The sequence below is a fragment of the Strongylocentrotus purpuratus genome, unplaced genomic scaffold, assembly GCF_000002235.5.
Source record: "Strongylocentrotus purpuratus isolate Spur 01 unplaced genomic scaffold, Spur_5.0 spur5_scaffold_7, whole genome shotgun sequence".
Taxonomy (NCBI): domain Eukaryota; kingdom Metazoa; phylum Echinodermata; class Echinoidea; order Camarodonta; family Strongylocentrotidae; genus Strongylocentrotus; species Strongylocentrotus purpuratus.
In genome coordinates this window covers 22954409-22970957 of record NW_022145613.1, presented here as the reverse complement: position 1 = coordinate 22970957, position 16549 = coordinate 22954409, and the positions used below count along the sequence as shown (strand labels likewise).

The 16549-nt window shown below is 36.5% G+C and overlaps 1 long non-coding RNA gene across 1 annotated transcript in view; it reads right to left on the bottom strand.

Moving 5' to 3' along the window:
- Positions 1 to 14339, bottom strand: part of LOC115919711 — a 35997-nt gene extending 21658 nt beyond the window's left edge. Inside the window, exons 1-2 of the long non-coding RNA XR_004061968.1 lie at positions 14294 to 14339; positions 44 to 178 (exon numbers count right to left, since the gene is read on the bottom strand). This is a non-coding gene — a long non-coding RNA (uncharacterized LOC115919711). The remainder of the gene's footprint in view (positions 1 to 43; positions 179 to 14293) is intronic.
- Between the last annotated feature and the right edge of the window lie 2210 nt (positions 14340 to 16549).

Here is a 16549-nt window from a genome sequence, read left to right as displayed (position 1 = left end):
TAATAAGAGAAGGTCTAAGTAATTACTCAACCCTATCACTCACCTCATTCCAATCAGTCTTTATGAGCAAGATGACTTAAACAGCCGCGTCCTCACAAATACACCTCACAAAAGCCAACTGGTTTTAATATGAGTCCAGTAAGATTTGGTTTAAAATGCCTTCCTTTCAAGTCTTTTTCTGTATCAAATAGAACAAAAAGAAAAGACAATCATTTTTAGATAATAAATTTAATAAAAGATATCTTACACTTAATTTGTGTATTTTATTTTATTTTGATAGCTCTCTTGCAAGATATGCATGAAGTGAAAAGATGGAAAAACCTTGAAATTGTAATTACACTTTGTGAGTTTTCAAGTGCGAAATTGACAACAAAAATGTTAATTGCATGTAAAAAAAATAGGTGCAAAAATATTTTGAAGTCCCTCTCATATTTATGACAGTAGTTTCCTTCAGTACTAAGAGATTTCTACATATTCATGCTTCACTTCAGTCTCAGTCTGTCTTCATGATATCCACCTGCTGAAATGTCATTAATTAATTAATGTTACTTTATGATGTACTGACTGCTTTGTTTTGTTGAAGAAAATCATTTGAAAACAAGTTGGGAAAACAAATCATAATTGAAAGACTACAAAATATTTTTTCAAATATCTGATTAAATGAGCTCTCATTAACATGGGAGATAGAATTCAGTTACAGAAATCTTCACTTGCAGCTTCAAGGTTTTTCCTAAATATTTTCTTAAATATTTTCCCAAACTGTAAGAAAACATTGAATTGCAATTAATTCCCTTAAAATTGATGTGACCACTATTGAAAAGTAAAGATTTCCGTAAATATCTTTCTTAATAAATACAAAGTACCTCATTCAAATTGGACAAAAGGCAAGAAAATACAAATATATAAATACAGTAAAAGAGATAAAGAAACATGTACACCATTACATCTTGATATTCATCAAAGAAGATTATCAGTGGCTGTTTATTCAAAGAGAGAATTTAAAGAAAAATATTCCAAACAGTATTTTAAATTCTATTTGTAATGCTACTGCATACATGTAATACATCGGCAGTGTCATGTATTGAAAGAACATATTCTTAATATGAGCATCAACAGAATATTGTGAATTCATATTAATAATTTACTTCTATAATAGCATCTAATTACATTTGATATGCAGAGGTAAAATGTGGCGTTTTAAAATAAATTACATAGTTGTAAGTTTACTTAACATTTCTCTATCTTTTATTACAGAGCTCAGTGAATGCCCACATTTCTTGAGTGCAGTTGCCATTCGTTTTAATGACATTTTTTTTTAATGTGTTTTACGGCTTCATATCTAAAATAGCCTTAATGTCTGGGGCAATGTCTAATGAGGGTAATTTTTTAATCAACAAAATATTGTCTAGGGATTCACTTCCAAATAAACAGAATAAAATATAATGACTGAAAATTGTGCTTCATGTCATTCAAAATGAGAATTCTGGTTCAAAATACAAAAAATACCTCTCTATGTCACTGTAAATTTGATATATCATTAAATAAATTATGTCATTTGGTTTAAATTGACAAACATCCTCCTCTTTAATCTCTGAAATGCAGAAAAATACAGATGGAAAAGAAGACACAATACCTGTTTTGCACAAAATTTGTTTTATGCCTTCCCAAATCAAAATGGATGTTCATAAAGTTCCGCACAATAATTGCTGTCTTCAACAAGCAGACAAAAGATTCATCAATTAGCAATTCAGCATTGGAGTCTCGATGAGAAAGATCCTCATGAAAATTATTATAATTAGAGCAGCTGCACAAAAGTGTATCTCCTCTTGTTTTATTGCCGCAATTTTCAAACTCACAAGTAGGAAAACTGTGCCATACAGTCAGTTCAAATATCTCCCTTGTGAGAAGACGGTCGACAAAAGTGATGAATAATTCTAGTGAATATATCTGCAGCAAAAATTCAGCGCTGATATTGTGCAAGAACAAAAACCATTATTCACAATTGAAGATTATCACAGTGAGAGCAAAAGGTCGTTATTTTGTCCATTCCTGATAAACAGATTTGCCCTGCTGATAAGTTTGTCGAAATGCATCATGATTATTTTCCGTGAAACGAACGATCTCCGATATAGGGTTCAAAATGGTAGCCATGATCATTGCTCCACTCTTTAAACAATGGTTAACGATTGCTTCAGTCGCTGATCGTGATGATTCTAGGAATGGTGGATGCGATCCTAAGCAACCCAATCTTCCAATATTGTGATAAAACAAGAAGGTCTTGCAACCTGCTATCACCTACTCACAGTTTTCATCACTCCATAGCGAGAGCCACACTAGGCTGTATCAACACTCTCTTGTAATAAGCACGTATCAACAGCTTACTCGCCTAAACGCCAAACAACCAGTCTCTTACGCCACCGCTAAACAGCCAGCGCACTCTCTACGCGATGAGAGAGGGAGTGATTTTCTCTATTAGCGAGTGATGCTCTCATCTTCATCACCGAATCCAACGAGATGCTCGTTTATTCCTCCACACACCGACCAACCGATGATGATGTCGAGATAGCTGTGTAGCGATGCAACAGTGTATGCAAAGAGATAGTGTGGTGATCCCTTCTCAGTGACTACTCCCAGCATAGATGCACTCGTGCTTGCAGCTCATATAGGGGTGAGATGTGATAGCATGCTCTAGATGCTTTTATGGTCTGTGTCATCTTGCTCTCCCCTCTTTTAATAACACAAGTGCTGTGGAGGGGAAGGGAGGGTCGTACCGCTCTAATCGTCATAACAATATTGCCTCAATTGGAGGGCTGGCCTTGCCGTTTTCTGGACGTCATCAAGCACTATCATGGAAAAATCAATAGCATATCATAGCTGTGTGACCCATGAAGGAGAAGCACGAATGAGAAAGAGAGAGCTAATATTTGATCACAGATTTTTCATATCGGCCAACAGACGCAAACAGATAACCAACTACATCTCATTAAGTGTCTGTCCACAAAAATCAATGCAATGCAAAATAGGAAATGATTTTTTCTTTCCTTGCTTGAATGGGAAAAATATTCAGTAATACAATTCAGGAAAAATAGATTTCATAATTGACTGAAAGTGTCTTTTAAGACACAATACACATAACTATTTTGGTTTTGCTTGAATGCAATTCAGGATAAGTAGATTTCATTAATGACTGGATTCTTATCATCATCAGTATTTTATCAGAAGTAATGATATAACTTCCTAGCTATGACCATCATGACCCGCAACTGACATATAGGAGGTATGAATCTTATCAATTATCAATGTAAAAAGGCTGTAAAAAGTCATTCTAGTCATTTCTTGTACATAAATCCTGAATAACGACACTGTTACTCCTTTACATTTGAGATGTCCTTGGGCATTGCCATGACCGTTAACAGTCACTAATCATCTACAAACGTATCACCACCACACATTGACCTCGATCACACTCCCAGAAGAATGACGATTACTTGGGATAAGTGCCCCAAAAGAAACGTCCCATCAATGCTTTGTGGCGGATAAGTGTCTCTTTGACACTTATCCCTCTTATTTTTGAAAAAGAGTAATTAGTTTTTCGAAGAGGTGTGGTTGACATCGAGCATCCTTGCCCTTACATATGTCTCTGTTACAATCTGGGGTTTCCCCCCTCTCTCTCTCTCACAATTCTCTCTTTCTCTCTCTCTCTCTCTCTCTCTCTCTCTCTTCTTTCATTTGTTCTCTATTTGTAAAGCCAGGTATTAATAAGACTTCTTCAACTACATGTATATATTTGTATTAAACAACTTCCCCCCCCCCCCTTCTCTCTCTATCTTTCTGAGACTCTCGCTTTGTCTTTGTCTCTTTGTCCATCTCCATCTCTGTCTCTCTCCCTTTTCCTCTCCCAGGCTCTCTCTGCCTGCCCCCTATGCTTGACCCCCCCCCCCCTCACTCACACACTCTCTCTCTCTCTCTCTCTCTCTCTCTCTCTCTCTCTCTCTCTCTCTATCTCTCTCTTTCCCTCTCTCTCTCTTGCCATCTCTCTTCTTTCATCTCTTTCTCTTTCCCTCTTCCTTTCCCTCTAGGTAGTCCCTGCCCTAGAGACTACATATGCAATGACACGGAGGCTGCCTGTAATTAAGAATCTGGGTAATGCAATTAAAAACTGTGTCAGCTCTCCACATCGTAGAATGTGTTGATGACACGTTGCTGGGGTCTAATATGCTGCAGAATCGTTGAAGTGTGGCTAATGTAATATTATGGCCCATTGGGTAGACACCTTGTGCCGCCAAGGTATCCCTAACATACAAAAGATCTTGAAAAATACATGCTGAACAAAATGAGTAAATAATATGACTGTACACACCATAAAGGTCTTTAACTCCAGAACTTTTATATCACATGTTGATGACTGCTTCGTATGATGTTGCAAGATATTCAATTCATGATATCATATAAACTCTGACATTTCATCACTTCAACACCATATTAATTACCAATGGTCAGCTACAAGAGACATGCCTCACTCATTAAATGGGAACAAGGGAGAAAGAAAGAATAGAAGAAACAGGAGGGAAAGAAAACCCTGTTAAAATGATATGATCCCCCCCCCTATATCAGTCGCATTGCTACCTTGGTGAAAGCAATTGGACCCATTTGACACCACTGCTCCTAAAATTGTTTTTAATAAATGAGTAAAAAGGCTTTAATGAGAGCCTTACTTCCATTCAGGTCAGCCCAATTGGAAATAAGCAATTAACTAGCTTTTATCATGGGTCATTCATGACGAGTTATATTTCAAAATCACAATTTAAATCTACATCGTACTTGACAATCAATCAATCTAACTTGTACTCAATTTCAAAACCACTTTAACAATTAAACTTGATTTTACTCAAATATAGAATATTTATGAGTTAACATTACAGACTATGAAACCACTAAAAGTATATTCTTTCGCAATATAAATGCTGCACCATCATTACAAGACTTTGTGAGAGATTCAAAATTTTTACATTTTAATCAAATCTGCTTCATAAAAAAACATAAAGTAAATAAAGATATGATTTAATCCCAATTACTACGTTTGAAAATGCTCAAAATGTATGACATTCATGTGTGAATTGCTAGGTGGGAATGGAACAGAGCAGCCTGTTTGATGTTCAATATACATACCAGTTATGTCAGCTGGTCTGCTAGATTACTTAATTGATAGTGCAGCTTTAATTAGGACATTGTTCCAATTCCTTGGCTGTTATGGTAATCAGTATTTTATCAGGCCGCATCATCTTGGTGCAAAGTTACTTGGAAGCAGAGGCCATGCTCTAATAATCATGGTGTATTTATTAAGCCATCATTGGTAATTAGGGCTTTACAAGGCCTACGGGTCAAGGTATACTTCAATTACAGCTGAATTGGTCAATTGTTTAACAATTTCATTGATTTTCAATGAATATGTATCCTAATGATAAGGTTTTTTTAAACATAATTTATAGTATTCATGTGAATATTGTTTTTCTTTAATATCAAGTTTGAATTATTCCCTATAGCTTTATGGTGAGGATGATGATGATGATGATGATGATGATTCACACCAGTATAGGCACATCCCCTGTGACTGTTTCAAATCTTTTGTTTCATTGTCTTTGGTGGGAAATCCATTCAAAGTTTTTATTTAAAAGTTGATACACAAATTGAAACTAAAAGAAACACAAGATTGGAATTGCAAGATGTTCTGGTCTTAAAACAGTGAAAAAGGTGAAATTGGTAAACTTAAATTTGATGAGAACCTGACTTAAAGAGAAGGTTGAGTTCTGGGAAGAGGTGAACAATAATTTGTGAGCGTTATCATTGTTATTATTGAAGTGTGGAAGAATATCAGATAACATAATATGATGTTTCCTGAAAAACATGGCTTTTCAAATGCTTTCATATTTTAAATATGGCATGTAACAACAAGATTTTTATGCCACATGTTCGTGTAGTCCCACATACACCTTTCTGTAGACAATGCTTGTAACTTTACCAAGACTGGGCCAAATTTCTTATCATTTTGATGATTCCAGAACCTTGCAAGTACACACCAATACTTTTCTGATCGATTCCACATCGTTTCTTTCACATTGCAATTGCATGGTCAGAACTCAACTTTATTTTTAAAGAGTTGCAAATGATCTGCATTAGTTATCCTACAATGAATAGATGGTGCAATGGTCTTGCCTTGGCTTAAAGACCTGTAACTCCATGGTTTGTTTCACTTGCAACTCTTTCCATCAAAGAGCTGAGAAGGATATACATCTTTTTTTGTTTTTTGTTAAATGAATAAACTAAAATTACAAACTTCAACTCTCAAAAGGTCTGCTTCCACTAGACGCAATAAGTACCTCACAAATGCCCCCGCAGTAAAACGAAAACAAAAAGTATGAAAGGCAATATTCCAGGGTAAAAAAAAGAGTATCACCATGCATCGTTCATCTTATATCATTTTGCTGCAGGGTATTTGTGTAGGCAGTTTACCATTATCAGTAAAACAATACACAAGAGTACTCAGCAATATAGCTCTTCAAAGCTCAAAAAGAGCTCTGTAAATCTATATAAAGATCTCTGGTAATAAAGACAAAACATAAAAAAGAATCAATCAAATACATACCAAAACACTGCACAGAAATCTAAATATTACCCATGCAAATCCCGAAACCGATGAACAAATAGTTTTTGTATTTATATATAAACACCATGTGAAAAACAAACCGTGAAGTTAAGTCATGAAAACAATTAATGTAAAAATGAAAAGGAACTTCACAATTATAACTGTAAACTTATTTTGCAGGTATACAACAAAAAAAGCTCCTTAGCTGTTGCTCATCTCATTTCCTTTTGCCGTGGGGGCGTTTGGATCAGTGGTTTACCACGCAATGTAGTACAAGTCGTTAAGTTAATTGGCAACGCCCGCTGTCAAATGAATGGCACGGACAGAGTTAACGGTCGGTCCACTCGAATTGCTCAGCAATGATAATCACTTTCAAATGACCTTCAACTCTTCTATACACTGATACTGTTTTCACACTGGCAATATTTTGCTTAACCCCGTACTATAGGTGGGGTTAAGGGGGGGGGGGTCTTAGCCCCACCTATAGTACGGGGTTAAGCCTATTCCACTTTCTGTTCAGACTGGTTTTTACCAAAGTGGGCTAAAGTTGGCTAACTCCACCTATAGTACGGGGTTAACTAACCCTGCAAAATAGCAGGGCTAACTCCGCAATTGTGGTGCTAACTCCTGCTAACCCCGCAATTGCGGTGCTAAGCAAATGAATGAGAACAGAAACGAAAAATAGTCCGGTATTACGCAATGGAGCGTATCGCAGCTGGCCAGATGCGAAGTATGTCCAATCATAACATACATGATATCCAGGGTTAACGAAATGCAGTGAGAACAGCGGGAATTTTCTTATTCCGGAATAGGCGCTAGTACGGGACTAAAAACAGCGAGTGTGAAAAGCCAAAAAAATAGTCCGGGGTTAAGGATAGTACGGGGCTAAGCAAAGTACGGGGTTAAGCAAAACCAGTGTGTAAAGAGTATGATTCACCCACACACCAAAAAGAAGATATTGTTACCATTTCAAATCAAGCTTTTTCCAGGCTTGCTCTCTTTATCCACAGCAAAACACTTTGTTGACATTTAAAGAGGCTTCAACTATGCTATCGGGCCTTAAGCCCATATCCGAATCATACTTTTAACAGCAGAATAGGTTATAGATACGCTAAGGGACCTTAAACCCGTTTCTAAGAGGCTCATCTGGTAGTTTTTACCTTAGAGCGAGGAAGACTATTAAGGAATTGTTGAGATTAATCTGAAATTTCGTCTATATATCCTTTCAGCTTGAAGCAAAGATTTGTTTACTTTTTTTTACAAGAAATTTGGCCTTGATAGATCCTTGTGGAATAAAAATTAAACCAGAAAAAAGAAATTAGGACAAGAGATGAAAATTGGACAAATTAAGTCCTTACCAGCTTCAGTCAACTTATGGAGCAAGCAGTGCATTGCCATCGTTGACTTTTGTCACACTTCCCACATAGTTAAAACAATGTTGCAGTCAGAGTTTGATCCATCGTAAATAAAGAATTTACAGTCTATATAATGATTCATGATGCTACTTAATCAGTGAAGAAGAGCATGAATACATGGCTCTTGCATGCATTCACATACATGTATTTATGGAGACGTGATCGATGACTTAGTGGTAGAACAGTGGTTTCGTAACCGGGAGCTCCTGGGTTTGAAACCAAGTTCATGCGCTACTGCCCTTTGGTGAGGCATTATTCCTCAATACCAAGTCCTTCAGAGAGGACTTAAAGCCGTTGGTCCTCTGGTTGCTTACTCAAAAGCATGCACATACTTTCTTAGCAGTCAGATAAAAACAAACAAACCAAATATCCTCTCAATCTTGTAACCTAATTGGTGCAGGAGTTGTGTTAGCCCATTGCCTACCGACACCAGGTGCATCCTGTATTAAGCCTATGGGAGTATAAAGAGAATTCACTAATTCATGGGGTAAGAGTTGTTATTAATATTGTGTATATACTATTGTACATTCATGGAAAAGGTAAAGGTTTGAGTTTTGCATGCAGTTTCTGCTGAATAAGAGTAATTAAGGGCAAGAAATAATGGTAAAATTTGTTTGAGTTATTTTCCTAAATTTTGAACCATTTGAGAGTTTGTTTTTGTGTGTATCAGGTGTGGGCATCAATCATGTAAACATCTCTGTACATAATACATTAAAAATCTAATTATACCTCCCTAGCAAGAACCAATCAAAGATAGTTGTTTACATTCATTTTTTTATTCTATTACAGAAAGTACACATCATTACACACGGTACCTTGACCTTGTCTTCGCTCAGTACAAAAACATGTCAAGCTAATTTAAACGGGTCACAATTTCCTGATACACGAGCGACGAGCATAAAACCCCAATGTCCTCTTAACTAAAAAGCCAACACCTTGTTGCCCACCTGTTCCTAAATCTAGGTCACGTATAGATTAGTGCTCCCTCTAGGTTCCGTTTGGACCCAATCTCATTAGCAGCGTTACACGATGCGTGGACGGTGATACGAGGCGATGGACAGGGGATTCGCTAACGAACGATTCATTACCGTGGAGGTGTTGGTAATGAAAGCTCTTCAGCATCATAGTGATAGATATCCACTGGTCATGATAGCATGGTAAAAATATACAGCAGACCTTGAACAAATGGTGATTGCCCCCTTGATGTCAATTAACTTAGTGGGAAATATCTTGCTCATATAGACCCCCTCCTTCCCCTGTTACCCTCTGTAAGAGGACCCTGGGCCGACACTGAAAATACTTTCAAATTTCATACTTTAGCTCTGGAAGGAAAACAAATCTCATACTGAGTAAAAGCATGTCTTCACCATAGTGTTGGTGTAGGACACAATGTAACATTTACTTATTACTAAGTACAACAAACAATTTTTACAAATACGGTTGTCAACTGCATCAAGGGTTCTATAAAATTCAAATTAAATTCATAAAGATATAGGCCCCCTGTCTTTTTTCTCTCTTTCTTTATCTCTCTCTCTCTCTCTTTCTCTCTCTCTCTCTTTCTCTCGCTCTCTTTCTCTCATTTTTCCTTGTCTTTATAGTGCCTCTTCCCACCTTCCCTCCTTTTTTCTTCTTCTTCGTCTCTTTCTTTCCTCTCACTTTCTCTCTTTCTCTTTCCCTGTTCCTCTCCCCTCCTCTTCTACTCTCCTTTTAGCTCTCTCTCTCTCTCTCTTGCTTTCACTCCCTCTCTCTCTCTCTCGCTTTCACTCCCCCTCTCTCTTTCTCTCTCTCTCTTTCTCTCTCCTCCACCTGACTTTCATGGAAGTAATTTAACACTCCTAGGAATGCCACATATTTACAGTCTGCTATCAAACTTCACACCACTTATCCCAACTCATTAAATCCGCATTTAAGCAGATACACAACGCACCTCAGATTATTCTTCACCCTGAAATTGACGCACACACGTAAAGGTTGACTTGCCGTGACATCACACCACGCAGCCTAAGTATTCACACATGCTAATATCTCCGCACAAAAAAAACAGGTCGGCCGAGGCCACGGACAGAAAAAGCCCGTCTCCTCGCGACCAGACTAGCACCTCACGGAATCGATAGCAAAGGGAAAGTATCCATTTTCGTTAAGTGTCGCCAAAAAGTGCGCATAAAACGTCTGGACCAGTCTGCAGCTTGGCAGGTGGCGTGTAGCCGGAGATTAAGGTCTTATTAGCACATCTTGCATGAATGTGAGATGTGTACCTTATATACACACTCAAACTATAACGTAAGGACCTTACACGCAGATGCAGACATGCACAGGTTCAAAGACACCTCGATACCTTTCCTACTGAGTTGTTGATGAAACAGCTTAGCTCATTATCACAAGTCAAAAACCAATTAAGAGAAACAAGTTTCACCAGAGCTGAATAAATCCTCCTTTCCCGATTCAAATAACAGAAGTTTCCTTTCAAGATTTTCCATGCAAATCCCTTTTGTTTCTTTCCTCATGATATGTCAGATTTCTAACATGTACATTAGTTTCTAGTTGCTCTTGTGTTCAGTGTGTTTATTCAATGACTCGTTTCCAATTCCAAAATGGTTGACACATCATTTCGGAATTAATAACCTTTGGAGTAACAAACCATCAAAATCATAAACCTTCAGAAAATGACAAGCAACTGAAAAAGGCAGTTGGTGCAACGGAGGTTGAGCTTGTTTACGTTTCCTTCTAAAGCCCAAAGGCAATACCTAGAATCTTTTCAAATCCAGAGAAAAGATGCCCTACTAAAAAGGTCAGCTGAAGTACAGGCAATGAAAGGGTCTATTCAGGGATTAAGTTAATTATGAAATCATCTGTTCAGAGCAAGAAGGGCATTAACCCTGTATTAAAGTAAAGAGTTAGTGACCTTCTGGCTCCAAACAGACAAAATATGTCCATGGAGAATGCATGTTACAGAGACATACTTATATACAAAGCCCTTGTGTGAATAGCATGGTAGGTTAATTATGAAATCATCCATTCAGAGCCAGAATGGCATTAACCCTCTATCAAAGTAGAAGATTGAATGCCCTTCTTGCTTCAAACAGACAAAATAGGTCCATGTTACAAAGACATACTTATATACAAAGCCCTTGTATGATAAGCTTGTTAAGTAGACCTAGCAAAGCTGATTATATTCATGGTCATCGATCTTGGTAAGATATGAAAACAGCAAATTTTCCTGACATGTACATGTACTTAGTATTCAATTAAATTGCATCTCATATCTTTCCTTTCTCTGTCATCTTGGGAGTATATATAGAACACCAGCAAGCAAAAATATAGAAACCATTATTTGGTGAGGGTTATATTTTCATAAAATTTGAAAATTGGTGTAGGGTGATGAATCAGTATCATGCAATAAATAAGCTGACAATGCGTATGCAGACATATGATGTAAGAAAGCCTTGTTGGTTACCCCATAAGCAACTCATGAAAGTCTCTCTGTTTGTCATCTGTAAAAATATCAGCATGCATAAACGTTAGCTTATAAAGTTTTCAGTTGTAACGGAGGTGTCTTTTCTTTGATAGCTGCTGAGTTCAGAAATTGTTATCTGGGTAAGGTGTGAAAACAGCAGGCCTCCATAATGTGAAATTGTTTGTAACATATACTGCATCTATTTGCATGTAACTTTGGGAATACATTGATTCAACTAAGATGATATGCCTTTAAAAAATTAGAGGCTGTAATAAACATTCTTTTACCAAATATTTGTCTTCTTTCATAAACGTATCATTCCGATCTCCCTACAACTCTTTTGGGTAGCATGCTGTGTGACTGGAGAAAAAAAATGTAATCTACTCCCAAATATCTAAATCTTCGACACATCCTCACTTTCTCTCAAAAAGTCTGATGCAATATATAAAATATATAAAACAACACACAATGTTATACACAATATTGATTTTATCTAAATTAAGTCCTTCCCATTTCCCTTCAAAGTGACAAGTCAATCGCTGCAGTAAAGTACATATAAAACTTCCCATCTTTCCTGGAAAAAAATTGATGCAACACACAAAACAACTTATGCTTCAATGAACAAGCTTTGAAAACACTTGTTTCTCTAACCAATGCCCTTCCCAATTCTCTAGCAATAAAAAAAATTCCAAGTAACAAGCTATCTGCTGGGAGAGAAAAAAATCTATCCTCCTGAATATTTTTATACACATCACATCCTTACTTTCCTCAAAAGGTGAAGGTTAAAGATGCTCTTAAGATTTAGGCTGCAATAAACCATCACTCCTTCACCTTAACAAATTCCATCCATTCAATTACCCTCTAGATGAGTCCCTGTATGTATGGCTGAGATCTATCACCAAATACATTTTTATCTCAAGCACCCTCCTCACTTTCCCCTCAACAAGTACAAGCTATATCTCCTTCGTGAGACACCTGTGCATTTTGCCTTTCATTATTTTCTCAAGTCATCTAGGGATGGCTCTCCGTGTTTACATAATGTCATCCACCCATCTCGCCTCTTCCACAAGCTACATTAATAATATATCTAGCGTGAGCCTGCCCGACCGGACGAACGACCGACCGGGAGAGGTGCAACGCCAAGACCCTCACTCTATATTATTAACTTGAAGTCAATCATCTCACTGCTGATGTTTATACTTTCCTTTTTCTAAACTAGAAAGAGGTGGAAAAGCACACTTTGGGGGATTGTGTATGTTAGTCCAAGTAAAGATAAATTCCTATGCAGTTTTTCATCCCTGCTGTGAAAATGATAAGGTTGCTTTTTATGTGGAGTACCCATATCTTATAGAAGACAAAAAACATGGCTGTTGTAACTGAGTTGAAGGAGTTTTACATTTGTTTAATTATTTGGGGGGAATGTAGTTTAATTTCAACAAATTTGTATATTTTCTTCGCTCTGTTTTTATCTTTTCACGTCTCACGATGAAAAAGCTGATTTGCTTTCCTAAATCAATTATCATCAGCCCTTATAGATGGTTCCACACTCCTAAGGAAAAAGAAAATTAAAAGTAAGCAAAAATGTGTACATGCATATCTGCTTAAAAAAGCACCGGAACAAGCCATTTTTCATATATTCAATACTAAGGGATGGTTGAAAAATACAGGGCAGACATGCTGTGGCATTTAAACGAGTTTCTATCTTACAACAATAGAATACCAGTCTTCTCATTATATCATGCAGTGCTTCTTGAAAGAAAACCCTTTCCCTTCCATTATACCTCTTGTATGTTTCTATAGAATTTTTGACAGACACTCAAATCTTATTACTTTCTTCCTGCACGGACTCGGTTACATTCTTTACCATTGCAACTAAATAATTCAATTCCGATTTGATTCGATTTGGCAACTCTGGCATTTACAGCTTATTGGAAAAATCATGGCCGGCAATTTTTGAGCTAGCTATAGCCTAGCCAGGAAACGAGACCTTTGGCAGACAACAATGGGAGCTTGCTTGCCAGGAGTATCGCAAGATAAATATGAGCTTCATGCTTGTGGGCTCTCTTTGTATTTACTTGAAAGCTTAAGTCAACGGCAGACTTGAGGATTCGACTGCGGTACGATCCGACTACAGTTTGATCTTGGAAGAAATTGCAATATCTTAAGTTAGGAAAGTGTAAATTATCATATATAGTCTTTTTTAATGAGGTTCACGCTATTCACTATTAATCATAGAATCAGCACTGTGGGCTAATGTAAGGCTATACTGCAAATTCATTGTGTAACAACTTTACACAACATTGGGTGGTTCACTCCTCACCAAGGGATGTGTTAAGTTGTGTACAAAAATTACACAACTTTACAAAACGAATTTGCAGTGTAAAGTTGTGTAATTTTATTTTCCCAAACTTAACAAGACCCCTGTGTAAGGAGTGAACCATCCAATGTTGTGTAAAGTCATTACACAATAAATTTGCAGAACAGAGAAAGGGCCATATTGGCTACAGATCAGGAACAGTCCTTTATTGGCCTAATTTCACTAAGACCTTTCCTATGAAGGAAGGCTTAGTTATCTCAAACTTTCAAATTTTTACTCTTCACACAAAATTAAAAAAAAGCTGAATCACAAAGAATTTAACCCATTGAGAACTGGATTCTCCAATTCTCATAAGCAATGTACAGGGGCAAATTGGTTCCCGGAGGCAATGGATAAATAATTGAAGAATAATAGGACAGAAAAAAAAAGTTACATTAAATCTTCAAGAGCATCTCTACACTAACCTGCATGAGTGTGAACAAAATTGAAAGCAACACAGACCTGGAAAGTAATAAAGACAAATGAAAATCATAAGTTAGATTTTGATACTCCTTTAAAAGTTTCCTAACAATAAAATATCATTTATATACAAATTTAAGTTCATATTTGTTTATATAGGCCATAAAGTAGCGTGTTGAACAGAAAAATAGTTCCAATGAAGAAATGTTCATCCCTGCAATGAAAAAAATCTTTCAATGCCACCACATTGCCAATTTGCTACAATTTTCTCATAGCAGTGATCATCCAATTTGTGTAATGTTAAATACTTCCTGTTAAAAAATGATTTCAAATTTGAGATATTGCACACACAACCTTTCCACTGATTCAGACTGCCAAATGTATATACTCTTGGACAGGTAGAAGGAACAAGTTTTGTGAAAACCATTAAGGTATGGACTTGATAAAAACCGTGAAGAAACAAGGCTCTTATTTACAACACTGAGCTATAAATCAAAGTGTTTTGACTTGTAAGCATAAATCATCCGGGTGGGGGATAATTGATAGGAGGGTCATGACGGAGGAAAGTGGATTAATGATCATGAGCCCTGAAACTATGTTTACATCACTCACAGCAGAGCGTATTACTTCTGACCAAACGCTATCAATCAGGCCGCGTTCACATATCTCTGAGTCACTGAAAGGCAGCACTTCTACCCTAATGAGAAGTGCAACCTCCGTTTGGAAATGAATTATTGACTGTAATCAGGTGTCAAAGGTCGCATTCTTGTCTTTAGAAGAGCTTAGCTAATAAAAGTCTGAGAAATTTCCTTGAAGACTTCTATTATTTAACAGATGAATTTGAGCGATTTGATATAAAATCTGTTTTGATTGATGATTTGATTTCTATAAAAGCATTTTTTACATATATTTCAATTTACAAAACTAAGTTAATTTTTGAACAACCTTAATATAGCAAACTTATTTTTAAATTCAGAAATTATACTAATAATTCTGAACTGCATTAGTTAAACCAAAGACCTTAGATTACAAGATATTTCACAGGAACATGCTTCCGTTACCCTCACTGTGTGCAGATTATTTTGTAAAGAAAGAACAGCTATAAAAAGAACCATATTTTCACCCAGCATTTCAAAAAGTTTCTAGAGGTAGTCATCAATCTTCCATTCTAATTTTCTGGTTAAAAACCTTTCTTCTTTTGCATTTATTCATCCAATTTTACATTGCAATCATGTTTCACATGTAAAATGTCTACAAATTTGAAATGATTCTCATTTCTCAGAATTGTTTAAAGATTGGCAATACTCAATATGAGTTTGATTGAATACATGGAAGTTAATGCACTTAATACAGACATGTTTTCATAATAAAATAGACAAGATAACTGACTGAATTCCCTCTACAGAAGGACAGATACATAATCGCATGCACATTCTAAGTAGCAAACATGATGAGCAAAAAAAAAAAATCAATTTCAAAATCTTTCTAGGAGAAAAGTCATTGAAGATTCGGTCTGATGCAAGCTATAAGACTGAATTCTAACTAGCACAACATACAGTCTGCACAATTGTATTACAGACACAATAGTGATAAGAAAGTTTGAAATAATGAATAGAACACAGAAAATGGTATCTTGCCATCTCAAAGGAGTGATTTTATGACAGAAATACAATTAAAGCAATGATTAACGACAGAAATATAATCAAACCCCATCTTAAACTAAATCCAATTTGTGGAGGGCTATCAATATTTTACAAATTCTGCAATTACAACAAACTGCAAGTCCCCTGAATACGCAATGGTTGCAAAATCACGCACACGAAATGTACAATGATATACCAAATACAAAAAAATTATCAATCTAATGTTCTGTGCCCATCTGCAATTCTCGACATACATCTGTCACGTTCTTGTTTTCCAAAGTGTACTTCTGTTACCGAAAGAAGTCCCTGGTGGAGCAGGTCTTTACGTTGAACAAACACGGTCTTGAGTGATGTTCCTTAAAGGACACCACGTAAGCGGATGACTCAAGCGTAATCAATTATATGAGAGATAGATGTGACCGGTGGAACTAACTTGCCCCCAGGGGCTTGCATGTTATTCTTGCCCCGTAGCGTCTTTCTGGGTTATGTTAAAAGGTAGGCAAATCCAGAAACTAACTTTAGATTGCAGACAAATCAATTTTACTTTTGATGTTGTTTTCATCACTTGGGTGCAATGTGGGGAAAAGTTGAATCAGCACGTATTATAAATAGGGCCCA